Source organism: Melospiza melodia, chromosome 18 (assembly GCF_035770615.1).
Source record: "Melospiza melodia melodia isolate bMelMel2 chromosome 18, bMelMel2.pri, whole genome shotgun sequence".
Classification (NCBI taxonomy): Eukaryota; Metazoa; Chordata; class Aves; order Passeriformes; family Passerellidae; genus Melospiza; species Melospiza melodia.
Window position 1 is genome coordinate 3,900,085 of NC_086211.1, and position 14,921 is coordinate 3,915,005.

General features: G+C 40.2%; 1 protein-coding gene across 2 annotated transcripts in view; it reads right to left on the reverse strand.

Annotated features, from left to right (window-relative positions):
• Positions 1-14,921, reverse strand: part of SDK1 (sidekick cell adhesion molecule 1) — a 387,464-nt gene that overhangs the window by 228,523 nt on the left and 144,020 nt on the right. The gene's annotated exons all lie outside the window — the stretch shown is intronic.

Sequence of the window (14,921 nt, forward strand, 5' to 3'; positions counted from 1 at the left end):
CAAAAACAGCTCTCACTGATGAGTTATGCCACTGGAATGTGGTATTTTGATGTGAGATAAAAAGTCACCCAATTTGAGAACATATTTGGGAAAATAGCATGAGCAGCACTGAAAAGCAGCTCACTTTGAAAGCTACTACAGTAAGGCAGCTTCATACGGAAAAAAATGTGCTTTTATTTATTTTTACACACCACCTCCCACAAGTGTTAAGACTGTTCACCTTCTGGCATATACTAAAAGCTCTTGCTGAGTTCACAGACTTCAAAGCCTTACTGGATTCCACCACATGGCTTAGCTCTTGCACAGAATTATTTTATAATAGTGGAGGAACACTACTAAGAAGTGACCATAGATTATAAATCTGAGAGATCTACTGAGCTGTTTTCAAATTTTCTAGTACTGTATAATATAAATTAGGTTAGCCTGAATGAAAAACTTTCAATACACTGGGTTGGTGTTGTCAATCACTACACACCCCCTTTGATACCTACAGAAGGAGATGATGTTATCCCCACTTTTTGCCCCTTGGGATCATTTGAGACAACAGATCTGGCTCCAGCACCTGCCCACACCAGGGCAGGGATTTATCACAGGTTCTTTTTACACAGCTCCAGCCTAAGATAGACAACTTGGCAACCTCAATATCTGCACTTTTTCTATCCAAAATCCATTTCAGTGATGGGCGTCGAACCGCTCTGCAAGACAGATTGAATGTTTATTTCCTAAAATTGAATATGCAGACTAAGTTCAGGCAGAAGGACAGCAGAGGAAGGGAGGAGGGAAAGAACATCAATAATTTAGTGTTGTCTTTGTTAATTTAATAACTCACTGAGGTATTCTATTAAAGTGTCATGTACTAAAAGCACCTCTTCAGAAGGGATGCCAAATTCTCTTCAGTGTCAAGGAAGCTTAAACCTCCAAAACAAACAGATACCTTCATCTAAGAGCATTTAGCTACTTTGTATTCCTGCCTGCTAATGTCTCATGTGAATTGTTTTTAGTGGTAAAATTTTGTCTATAATGTGCAAGCATTGCAGCACTTTGAAGTAATGAAACCCAATGGACCCTTCATCCTTATTCTGTTTATGTTATATAATTATAAACTCATTATTTTTATATAAAATGCTATTGTAATCTAGAAAAGGATGCTACAAGATACAGCAAATCAATCTGTCAACCTTGCAAACCAAACATAAATCTGTCAACCCCACGCTGATGACAATTGTTGTTTGGAATGGAAAAGAGATATGACTTATGATCATAAAAAGCAAAACTCAAAAATTAAACTGAACATTAAGCTGAGCTGTTTTCCTGCCTCTTTTTCATCCTGCTAGCAATAAAAACTCTGCTACCTGAGCCCTGCTGGCTTCCACCTGTGCAGCATCACTGTCTGCACTTGCCATGATTTCAGCACAACCCCTGAGCCACTCCTGGTCACTCCTCACATCCCAGTCCTGAGCATGGAGCTCCTGTTCTAAAAGCCCTGATTTACTGCCCTCCCTTACACTGGCATTAATATCTATTTTTGAAACCCCACTACTCTGCATGTACTAAAATTATTTTTTCAAAAGGGAATTATTTTCACTTATGTTTCCAATGCTCCTTACAGTCATGTCCTGTGGTGTTTTGGCCAAATCAGTCAACAAAACCCTAAGGACTGGGTTTGGTCTCTTCTTTCTCTCCTCATGACAGTCCCTATCAGAGGAACACTTTAACACCACTGGGGTTTTTATCAACTGTGCCAGAAGAATCACTGAGTCACCACCACCACAGCCATTCCTGTGGCAGTTCAGCACCAGAAGAGAATCTCTGTGTGCTCTAGGTTTGTACTGCATTAAAAAAAAAGAAAAGCTAAAGAGCAGAATAAGCCCCCATGGCAGCACAACTGTCAGTGGTATAAGACCTACCAGCACAAGGAAATCTATTTTCAAAGCAGCTGGAATCCCACATGAGAAATCCTAACTCATTCATGCAAGAAAACATTTTTGTTGTAAACTTTCAGGAAACTGAAAGCTGCTTGTGAGGAAGGAATGGTTTGTCTAGGAACAAATTATATGTGCAAGATGACAACACAGAAGTATGGAGCTGGAAGGGACATGTGCAGCATTGCTGTAATCAACACTGATTGCTAATTTTTTTTTGACACTAAGTTTTGTGAGACAAGACTGTATCCTGCTATAAGTATATTGTGCTTACTCCCTTGAGCCAAGATCATATTTTATCCAGCAATGGAATTTCTCTGTTTAAACCTGCTGTCAAAGCAAACTGAGAGACAAGCCTCAGTAAGGAAAAGGATGCAGTCGACCAGTAAATTATTCCTCTATATTACTACTCTTTTTTATCTTAAAGCTTTTCTCTTGCAAGAACTCTAAGCAGTTTATTTTTATGATGTTTTATTTGTTCTGCAGAGTGCTGCTGCCGAGTGGTGTCTCCACTTCAGTTAATGCAGAGTAATCCTGTTATACAATACAAGCCTGTATTCTCCAGAGTTTCAAGGTAACAGCTTTTCTGTTCAGACTCCAGAAGATAGGATGTTTAGGATGTTTTCTCTGCTGCTCTTCACGCTTCCAGCTGCTCTGACAATGATGGTATTTACAGCTGGGGGAAAATGCTTAATAAAATTACAAGAATCTGCTAGAGGAGGATTCAGGCAGTGATGTGCCATCAGCTTGGTCTCTCTGATATTTTAGAGCCATGCTAAAGTAAGTCGTGGGTGAGGGCAAACTGCACATTTCCAGTCCCACCTGGCTTCCATGGCCAATCTTTATGGTGCATAAGGATTTGCAGATCTCATTCTGGTTTTACACAGTACGTGGCTGGAGTGCAGGAAAGGACACATACGGTGAGAAAGAATTTCCTCCCCTCTCACAGCTTAATTAATCCCATCTCCATTTTCACCCCGGGTCCCCAGGTCCCTCTGACAGTACCAGAGGTGAAAGCTGCACTTAGTGCAAACACACAGCAGCACTGCAATGGTAAGATCAGTGTTCTGCTGCCTGTGCCACGCAGAACTGAGCTCTGAGGACTTTGGTGTGAACAATTTGTAGTAAACAATGTGAGTGGGACATTCAATAAAAAATTCTTTAGAGTTTTTAACCCCAGACAAAGAGATCTCACACTGTGGTAAGGGCACAGGATGCACACAGAGGGCATTGCCTGCTAAAGGCTCTGCTTTAAACAGGTCCATCTAGCAGGGGGTCCAAGATTTGGAGGAAATATTAAAGCTATGGGGATGCAAGATAAAACATTGCCTGCCTATAGGCAGAGCCAGCAGGTGGGAGAGACCTCAGGCACAGGAAAGCATCCCCAGTCTTTCCCAGATCTGTTTCTCAGTCACAAATATCATTTGCCAACAACTGTCCTGTTCCCAATGTCCCATTGACAACAAAAGGGTCCAGTTTCTATTCCAGTCATTTTTAAGGTCAGTTTATGTTTTCTGTGTTCTCAGCACAGCTTAGCACTCCAGAAGATTTCTGAACAAGCCCAGGAGAATGCTTACTTCAGTAGTTTCAAATCTTTAAAAAGTGTAACTTAAATTGACTTCCCAGCTGACACTGTGGTACCTTCCAAAGGTTCTTTTTCTCTGAGCTTGTTTCTGCCTGTAATCAGCATACTGGCAGAAACCTTATCACTGTCAATCAGGATGGAAATATTAACTGGGGAAAAACACGTCTATTTAGGCATCCTTGGTTTCATCAGCTCTCTAGAGTTTAATTATGAATAATTTTAATGTAGAGGCAGAGATTTAGGAGCTGTGTGAATAATACATACAGATAACAAAAGACAGAATCAATAGTTGAATAAATGACGAGGGTCAGACAAACATTTTCAGGGAGCAAGAAATATTTACTAGGCCTTACTCTCAGGGATGAGTTCTGAATAAATTCATACTATCACTAAAAGTAGCATAATTTATTTAGAATAAGTGGGTGGAAAGGTAAGCGTCATAAACCAGCTTTTAACTGACAGCTCATCAGAACACTCTGCTGAAGATGATAATGTATTTTGGAAAAGGCTTTAGGAAGAAAAAAAGAATTTTAAGGTTGAATAAATATTTGTAGATATGATGCTATGCCCTCAAGAGTCCTGTTTACTTATTGAGGCATTTTTTTTTCAGGAGAGAAAAGCATATTGAATAAATATAACCCTGTTTTTTCCATTATGAACAATATAATTTTACAGGAGAGGAATGCAGGAGCCAGTGGCCACCATTCCCCACTCCTGCCCTGTATAGAGATTCCAAACTGGATTAGAATATTGGAAGGAAGACTTGAGCTCACAAAGCACACTCAGAGAACTGAGCTGGTATATTACTGGAGTGAAGCCCATTGATGCCCATGGAAGGAACCTGGGATGGTGGGAGGTGTCCCTGTGCATGGCAGGGGTTGGAGCTGGATGAGCTTTTAGGTCTTTTCCAGCCCAATTCCATGGCTCTGTATTCCCAGCCCACAGTATTGACTGAGAGAAGGATTTATGAGAACAAGAGAGTAGAAAAATACAGTGAATGCATTTCTAAAATTGCAGCATTATTCACTAAAACCCAGCAAAGTGACATAAACCAGATGTGAAATTACATACTAGGTCTTAAAGCAAAGCTCCAGAAGAAAGATTAAGGTCTGAGAACACAGATTCATCTTCAGATCTTCCTCAAAGTCTCACTTCTAAAGCAACACCTCTTTCCATCCAACACCTTGCATTTCAGGGCACAAGCCAAGGTAAAGGTGTCTGCCTCTGACTCCTTCTTTGTTGTCTGCATTTGCCTTGTCACCATTTACCAACACAAATAAAATCTCTGTGAAACACTGCTCTGCTCTCTGCACTGCCCAGCTCATTCTAGCTCCTCACAAAATTACTGACCTTAAAAAACCAGATTTTTACTGGGTAAAAAAACCCAAAAGATGGACAAATATTTTCTTTCCAGTGTTTTCCAATGATGCCAAAAAGAAACAACACCTACAGCACGGGCAACTCTCAATATTCAGTGTTCATTTTTAAAGATCTGATCACTTTTCTCTGGGCTATTTTTGTGCAAAAGAAGAAAGAATAGTTGACAAACTCCTGGGTCAGAGATTTCTGGTCCTTTCTCACTCTGAATTAGGTGAGGCTCACAGGAAGACAGTTTGCAGAAAGAACTGATTCTGAAAAAGCTTTCATCAGCTGCACTGGGAAAAGATGTTTAAATATCAAAAAAACATTTTTCTCCATCCCCACAGCACCAGCTAACTCTCTATTTAAATCTTCAAAATAAAACATCCAAGGAATGGGAGGACATGCAGTTTGTAGGTAATGATATTTGGAGTCTGAGATGGAGCAGATTAGTGAAGCATGAACCCACCAAGCATTCAAACTCAGATGGAGGAAAAATGAGTTTGCATATTTTATATTTCCAATGTCTATGAAACACCAAGGAGGTAACACTGATCTCACCAGCACTGGCAGGATTTTCTGTCCAAGGAAAGTTCTCCTCACTTGTTTGTGCAGTGCAAGGTGCTGGTCTTCAAGCACAGAACATCATCTCTGGCACTGACAAAAGTGATGTCACCACATCCCATTGTGGGGAACAAACTCCAACCCTCTTACCTTTCATTGCAAGCCCAAAAGGTACCAAACACCCACATCTCTCAAAGCAATGTTTTTAAACTGTGCATGTGGATTGTTTGAGAATTGTAGTTTCGGTCTATTAATTGCCAGCTGATGTGTTTGTTCTTTGGCCTACAAAAAATTAGTAATGAAGATTTACTCCAAGGTTTTCCACCTCAGATTTCCCATTTGATGATTATGATTCTATAAATAAATAGTAGAAAATATTGTTATGCCAGAAAATGCTATAAAAAAGACAAAAAATGTGTTTCTCCCAATCTTAAAGAGATAGTCAAGTTTTATATGCCAATAAATGGAATTACATCATAAAGTGTGAGAATCCATTTGTAAGTGTAAAAGCTGAAAGCCAAAAACTGTTCTAACAATCCCATATCTAGCAAAAAAGTGGGCAGAAAAATAGTGAAACTCAGCAGGTGATCTATTTCTATTTGACAATAATTTCATAATTTTAATAAAGCAAAGATGCCCATCAGTGTGTCAGACTTTGTTCAATATTACCAAAATAGAGACTACATTGCATCCATTTGAATGAACCAAATTCAGTCATCTGCCTTTTGATCAATACTGTCAGGAGACTGACCCACTTCTAGCTCTGTGGAAAGAAACAGTGGATCTCTCTAAAAAATTTATTTTTCTTTTATTTTTCTGTGAGTAGCCAAGGAAAACCTAGTCAAGAATCTATATGTGGAATTTCTTTTAGTTCTATTGCATAAATTCAATTATAATCCTAAAGACTGTTTTATTAATAACATTCAGCTTCTTTAGCCAGACTTCCAAAACAAATTAAATTAATTCTTTTTACCACAAGATTTCTACATTGTCTCCTCTATGAGAAGAAATTTAATGCAGATCCAAAAAGCTGGCTGGATCCTAAGCTGCTCTCAAAGCTCCCAACACTGCAAAGAATTGTGTTCCTGCAGCTCCACTGAGTCCAGCAAAGACAGAAGAGCTTGCAAACTCATCTGCAAAATCCCTTCTCTTTGCTTATCCCTGAAACTGTTCAGCGTTTCCCAGCTCCGAACAGCAGACAAACATAATCCAGTCCCTCTAGGAGAAAAGTAAATCTTTACAATTTGCTCAGTTTAAGGAATCTTCGATATCAATGAGTATAATACTGAGATTTACCACATCATCAAGTTTCAAAGCAACAATTTCATTTCCAGCCATTTATTCCTTCTCTAAGTTCTAGTACAGCAAATGCTACATAATCTTTTTAGACTTAAATTTCAACTCTTTTCAAGTCTGAAGAACTGTTTTACCACTAATTACCATCATATCTCTGTGGCAAATGGATTTTTAAAGCTTAATTTAGTCACAGATGGAGAGATACAAAAAAATGGTTGCAAGAAAACACATTGGTGCTCATTGTGGTCACAAGAAGCTCAAACCAATGGATGGAAAGTGACAAAGTTGAGACATTTTTGCCCATTATTATATTTACTTCAAACTTTAAGGAACTGATGGAACAGCAGACATTTCTCCATATGTGCAGTCACTGGATCATTTTGTTCCAATCTCTTTTCAGGTCCTGATTGTCTCAATGCTGGAATATTTCAGCTGCTTCTGTTCACCTTCCTGACCCTTCTGGGCTGCCAATGTCTAATTTTTGACTGCTCTAATTTCTGTTTGCCCAACACTTACATTTTCATCCCTTCTTGATGAAACACAACTTTAGTTCAGGCTGTACAGAGAACAGAGGAAAAAAAGAAAATTCACTGAAGTAGGAAAGAAGAGTCAAAGCCTGTGTAGCAGGTGAAAAGGGCACAGTCAGCTCCATAAGCAGGGAACTGAGAGAGCCCCAGCTCAGCTCAGCTGCAGGCTGAGCCCCCAGGAGGACACTCAAATGTCTAAAAAGGGCTGGAGCTTTTCTCACACTGGATGCATTACTGAGCTCTCCCTTCCATGCAGCTTCACACTATCATGAAAACTTTTTAGGATTCAAGACATCTCTGCCTCTTTTCAGCTTCTGTTGGAATCAGCCACGAGCTTCCAGAGGGACTCTGAAGGTCAGGAGTGGGCAGAGTCAGAGACAGGAGGGTGTGGGACAGCGTGGAACCTGAGGGAGGTGACAGACAGCAGGTGGGAAATTGAGGGCTTTTAAAATTATCATTTCATCTCAACGTTCTTTTGATTGTAAAATCATTCATTCTTTCACTTTGAGAAATAAATCAATCTACTTAAGTTTCCAGTTTCAAGTTTTGGAGATAAGACAGTTTCTCCTTATTTACCTTTCTGAGTAAGAGCCACATTAAAGGGGAGTAGAGAGACAAGGGAGCTTATTATCACTCTTTTACCCTTCTGCTCAATACATGTTTCCATTCTATGCTTAATTTGCAATTCAGTACACTGCTTACTACCACTTGTACTGATCTTTTCAATTATTTAAAAAAGTAATTAGATAGATTATAATGTCTGGGTGGAATGTGGTGCTTTTCAGCGCTGCTTTATTCCCTACATACCCATAGCTGCAAGTTCAAGTTAAAACCTATTTCAGTATTATCTGCTGGAGAACCCCACATCATTAACTCATTTCTCACAGTTTATCAAGCTGTCAACAAGTGGACATGATTTTGGCCATTCATAGCCTTGACTGAATGTCAGTGAATGACAAGAAGTGAGACACCCTCTGAATCTCTGCTTCTCAAGCCAGTGAGCCATCAAACATCTTTCATGGCCCCTCCAGTCTCCCTAACTAAATTCCACTAAGGTAATACTGCTGCTGCCTGATTAATTCATTTTCCTATCATTTCCCACTGTAGTGTACCACTCTTGCTTTATTCCACCATCTGAATATTTCAATTTTACATATTTTGCATCCCTACTGAGTTGCTTCTATAATTTCCCCATCTCTTTTGCTGTACATTGCTTTCATGTTTCCTCCTGCTCCTCCAGATCTCAGTCTTTTGAATCATTTCAGTCCCCTCTGCACATGTTCCACTTTTATACTGTGGGATACTCCCCTTGCTCTCTTCATTCCAGGAGATCATGGACTGACCTCAGGCACAGGCAGCAAAACCAGCAGGAGAAAAGTCAGTGCTGAATGTAACAGAGACAAGTGAGAGGCTCTGTGGCACACCTGGGGGAGAGGCACTCACTAAAGAACCGTGGCCAGCAGTGCAATCACTTTGCCATCACACACAGCAGCTCTCACATGGCTGATGATAACTCCCATTGTTGGACAGGTTCAGAACAGAGCAGGCTCTGTTTACCTCAGAGCCATGAGCCTGAGCACAGCTGCCCCTGGCCAGAGCTGGGAGCTCAGAGCCATTAGAGGCAATAAAATCATAAACCCCACAAAAAACTGGCCACAAATAAATAGCAGGCACAGCAACGCATCCCTGAAGAGGAAACTGGTGACAGTTCCCCGCGCTGCCATTTGCTTTCAAAGTCACAAAAACCCTTTTGAACCTCTTGTATTCCCCTGACTAATGCCATCATTATTTCAATACTGGCTGTTCAGAGTGGAACAGGTGCTATCTTGTCAAATGAGCCTCTCAGCTTTCATCATCCCGGAGTTCTTCATTGTGTATTGTTAAACTGACAAGGTTTTGGGTTGCCTGGATACCAGGTCATGCTGATATAACTGCTAGTGATCTCTGCATAACCAAACTTTGTTGGTGAGAAGCAGGAGAGGGGAGGAACGGTGTGGAAAGGAATTGTTTTATTCCCATGTTATCCTTGCAGCAAAAAGAAGTTCCATGAGTTTATCTCAGAGGGCCATGGAGAGAGGGCTGGTGGAAAGCTTCCAGCACCTGATTAAAATGATTCACTCCATAATAAGCCAGCATTTCTAGTCTCATTTCTAAAAGCTTTTCTCCCTCACTACTTACAACAGTCTGCTAAATTCCTAAATAGAAGGGAGAGATTAATCTGTGCTAAATTACTTGATGTGGGTTTAAAATTATTCTGGCAGAAAAGTAGAACAAAGTTTGCCCAAGGAAGCAAAGAAAGGAGCATCCACCCCCTCCTCCAGTTCAGAGTACAGTGATGAAAATACCCCAGAAGCTGCAGCAACATCCAAGTCCCAGAAATACTTAAAATCAGTTGAATCAGATTTTTGTTCTGGCTTTTCTTTATCTCTCTCTCTCTCTCTCAGGACAGATGGCTCTCAGAAATAAATGTTTTTCAACCACATGCTTGCCTAAACTTTACCAGGAAATTTTGCTGTAAACATGATGCTTGTAGAAAGATTGTTATAGGAGAGGGTTTGTTTTATATAAACTGGTTTTTGGTTTTCATAGCAGTGAAGTTTTTTTAAAAAGGCATCATTTTCCACTGAGATGCTGGAGTTTCATCGTTTTCTTGTCCTGGGACAAGAAGCTTTTCCAGAGTACTGCTTTGGGCAGAAAAGAGCTCAACCTCACCTGCAATTTCCTGCACAAAATCTATGACTGAATTCCTTAAAACAACTGAGTTTTATAAAATGTTTCAGACTTTAAAGACAGAAGTTGTGAAAGTCCAAACTTCTGAAGCCGTAAACAAAGCAGGAGATCCATCTTCATCATTGGCACTCGTTCTCCTGTAGCCAAATAAAAAGGATTTGCCTAAATAATACACTTTGGCAGCTTGCTCAGGCATATCAATTGAAATATTGAAGTTGATTGAAATGCTCCTCAAGCCTTTAATGTTTTAAGCTAATGTTATATGAAAGCCATCATCTATCACATGCAAGTTTGGAACCAGGCAGGCTTAGCCAAGGAACAAGTTTTCCTTGGATGATGTCCTGATGATTTTGGGCAAGGAAGGTTTAAAGAAATCATGAAAACCACTTTCTCTTAAATGGATAAAAAGATGTCCAGTCATGCACATAGTTCATCTACTCTGCAAATTAATAGGATTTTTCTCAGCACTTTCAAGACAGTAATTACTAAACACAGCAATTAAAAATTATGGAGAAATGCTCTTGATCACAACTGGTGAAAAAAAAGAGATGCTAAACAAGTTGTTTTAATTTTCAAGCAAGCAAACAAAACTTCATTCAGGCCCTGGGTATCATAAAAAAATTAAAATTAAATCAGGTACAAGGAGCAGGCCTGTAGGACAGGAGAGGGAGGGAGTGAAACAGAAAAGAAGAAAGAGAGCTGGTGTGTGGTGGAAAGGACAGAAACTGAAAGTGAAATGATACAACAAGTTAGACCAAAAAATGTGATTTAACATGAGTTAATATAAAGAAATCACAAGGAAGTTGGTATGTTATTTTACAAATCTCAAACTATGTTGAATCCATAGCTTATTTAAAAAGCAACAACTTTATTCTTACAGCTTCAACACAACCTTGAGTTGCTGTCACTCAGAAGGAAAAGCCAAAACAGAGACATTTGAGTCTGAGTTCACGTGTGAAAGTGTCCCAAATCTGATGTAAGGAGCTCCTTTGACCTCCTCCTCCTATCACTGCCCTACAGCTGGAAAACCAAAAACCTGCACAGGGAAAATGATGAGGATGCAGCTTTGCAGTGCAGCAGAACATATTTGCAGAATTGAAATTAAAGGGGAAGAAAAAAGATTTGAGAAAATGTACACATCAAGTGACTTCCTACCCAAAGCCTTCCCAAATTTTTGAACATGAACCCGTGGCTCCAAAGTAGAGCCATAAAATTCCCCCAGCCCCTGATGGGCAATGCTAATAGGCATGCAACTTGCAACATTTTTTACATGTATTTTTAATTTAATCCATTAGAACCACAAAGGAATAATGTATTAAAGTGATAAGTCTGTACATTCAGTAAGTAAATATCAAAGTGAGAGTCATGAAAGCTTTAGGAAAAAAAAATCCAGTCAGAAAAGAGGAAAAAAAAAAAGAAAAGAAAATTAAAGCCCTTGAAGGAATACATCACAGAAAAAAATAAATTGATCTACTAAATTAATTAAGTAAATTGATTGTAAAAATTTACTACCCTGTGCAGTATAGAATAAATCTCACGGGAGGTAAGTTAGCAGAGTCAATTTGAGCCTTTCAACCATGAGAAACTTGTAAAGCACCTCATAAACCCTCTCAATAATACCATAGAAGAAAAATAAAAACTTTCTATACGTGCTGAATACCTCAAGCAATAATCTACAAAGTGCCATCCTGCACTGCTTTTTGCTACATGTTCTGAGCCTGTCCATTTTTATTAAATCCAAAATAACAAAATATATGGTTCCTCCAAAGCACATTTATTTAATTATGCTCTCAGGATATGAAAATTTTAAAATAAAAAGGATCTGCTTGTTCTCCTTCTTTCAGTTGACTTGTTGAGCCTTTTATTCATTAGGTATAAATAAAATAATAACTTCAGAACTCAGCACTTCTGGGAGGCGAGTGCCTTTCTAAATTTCCTACCCCGACAGAAGAACTGCCTATGAATAACAACCAATTCCTCTTAATCAGAGAGCCATGAATCACAGAATCAGCTATTTCTAGAGCAATCACAAGAGATCATCTGGATAAATCCTCCAGTTTAGGGCCTGACAGCAAGACCTGGGTTATCACAAGGAGAAATTTGTCTTATACTTACAAAAATTACCTGTAAAGGCCTTGTCAAAAGCTCTTCCCACAGCAAGGTATCAGTACCCATTATTTCTGTTGCTTACAAAACTTGCCTAACCCAAATCTCCCTTATAATAAATTATGTTCATTTATTTTTGTGTTCTATCTCCTTTCCCCACCAGCTATACAGAAGAACTCGACATCATCCACTTAATAATCTAATATGTGCTAGAAAACGTTATCATGTTCCTTCCTAATCTTCTCAAACTAAACAAATCCCATTCCTTCATCTTTTCATCATTTGCCAGGTCTTCTGGGAGAATTGCTCGCTCCACACTGACAGTGTCTCACAGCTTTGAGGAGATTTGATCTTTTTCCAGTTAACCCAGCAACAGACAAAAAGAAGTAATTTCTAAATTCATAAAGAACCGGTTGTGATCATGAAAAGCACTTCAGTCAATGCTTCTAACTGATATGCTAATTAACAGAGATAACCAGTCTTAATCAAACTAATTACATTGCAGATTAAAGGTATTTGGAATTTAACACAGCTTCCCCTACGTATCTACATTACATTATGGTGACCTGAAGCAGCAACCTGGAATAAATACGTTAATATGTTTCTTTAAAGAATTCTTAACACATCATTTAACCACAGAACATAAAAGGCAAGAGTGAATAAGACATAATGGTTGTTATGATTTCTGCTCTTGTTTAAACTGTGGAGGGTGAAAAACCAACCCTGTCAGCTCTAAAGATGAAGACACTTCTTGGGACCACTGGCTTGAGTTTGTTTGTTGCTGTTGTGAATGTCAGGTCAGTCCCAGGGCTCAGAGACACGGGGGTGACACTGGGAACACAGAGCCCGGTGTGCCTGGGACACCACGGGCACCTCCTGCCACTGTGGCACCCAGTGGAGGTGACACTGGGAACACAGAACCTGGTGTGCTGGAAAACCATGGGCACCACTTACGGCACCCAGTGGAGGTGACACTGAAAATACAGAGCCTGGTGTGCTGGGACACCACGGGCACCTCCTGCCACCATGGCAATCCCACTGTTCTGCAGGACCGTGTGACAGACCATGGGAGCACTTCCCTGAGGATGGGGTTGTGTGTCCCAGCAGAGAGGACTGAGCCCCATCCCTGCAGGATGACAGTTCCCAGGGATGCTCTGTGCCTTTCCCCACCCTGGAGGGTTCAGTGTCCCTGGAACAGCACCAGCAAAGGCAGCTGGGCAGGAGCACCAGGGCTTTGTGTTTGGGTCAGGCTGTGACCCTCAGCTCCCACTGCCACCCACAGGGTCTCACTGGCATCCAGCCCCTCCTGCTCACACAGCATCAGACAGATCCCCAACTGACCTGTGTCATTCTTCATAGAAGAGCAGGTCCCACAAGGTGATCCTTAACTGCAGAGTGCATGAAATCACCGTCTGTGCTTGGAGAGGTGTTTTATTTATCAACTTTGTTGTGAAATTCTCACTGCTCCTCTGAGAGTGCAACCCGTTTGCTCTCCCCATTTCTGATACTGAGTGGCATCCTCCTTTTTGACCTTCTGTACCAGAGTTTTACATGAGGTCACCTGACAACAGTCTGAGGTGCAGAATGATAAAAATGGCCTATAAAATGATGTTTGTATGCATTATTTCCTTCTGCATTATGTTTAGTTTGCTTTTGCATTCTCACAATAACAAATGCCACAGCAGGATCACAGTGTCATCGATGCCAAGAGGTTTCCATGGTATAGAAAAGTAAGAACATTAAACTGTTAAATATCTGTAGAAGAGGAAAGGAAAACAATGGAGTGCTTTTATTTTAATTGCTGCTCGCACATTGTCTCATAAGGTCAATTTGAGATGCATTTATTTAAACTAATTAACCAATGTGCTTGTAAACGTGGTATTTGTTCTTCTTCTGTAGAGAATAAGAGCTGAGAGTGATAAGGCAAGTACAGCTTCTCTGCACTACATGAATTAATACCCACACATGGACAAAACACTACTGGCAAAGGAATGGTGGAGGAACCCTTTCTGTATATTGCCATTACAGCAGTAAATGAGGTAAAAACATTGAACATTTCTCATTATTCCTGATACAATCCTGAGTTCAGCCATGAAATGAGAAAAAATAAGTTGATTTCAGATGGAGCTGAATAATGCAGCCATTGACACAGTCACCTTTAAGCTGATTGTTCATGTACTTGGAGTAGGAGATACACCTTGTCTTCCAAGAGCAAGTTTGGTATTTTTAGGCCAAATTAGAAGTCATATTTAACACAGTGTAAATTGTGGCCCTGTACATTCCCTAAAGTCCTTAGGTGTCTCTCACACTCTCCCTTGTGGGATGTACAATAACATGAAATGGTTGTAACACAGGACATGCCCATGTGAAGAGGCAAATTAAATGCCTGATTAAAGAAGTTAGTACCCTCACTGTTTGTTCTCATTCTCTTCTTTAATTAGCTTCTTAATTGCTCACTTGTTCGAGCAGCTTGGTAACAGAACACATCTGCACCAGCTGTAACAGGAGCTTTTACTTGGATGGATACTTGCAGACATTTGGATTTAGGCTTCTTGAACTGTTTGGATTGATTTCCCTTTGAGGTGTGAATCCCTTGCCTAACTCCAGGCATCTGGATCTCATCACCATGGGAGGTGATTGGGATGATGATAATGGTTGGGCACACGACACAAGGCACAATGCAGAGCTGTGTCCTGGAGCTGCAGCTGGGGCAGTGGGACAGTGTGGAGTGTCTGAACCAGCACCAGACCATGGCCTGAGCCACTGACAGCATCCACAACAAGCAGAGAAGCTGGAGATCGTGAGCAAGAGACACAAAGTGGGGAAGATGTG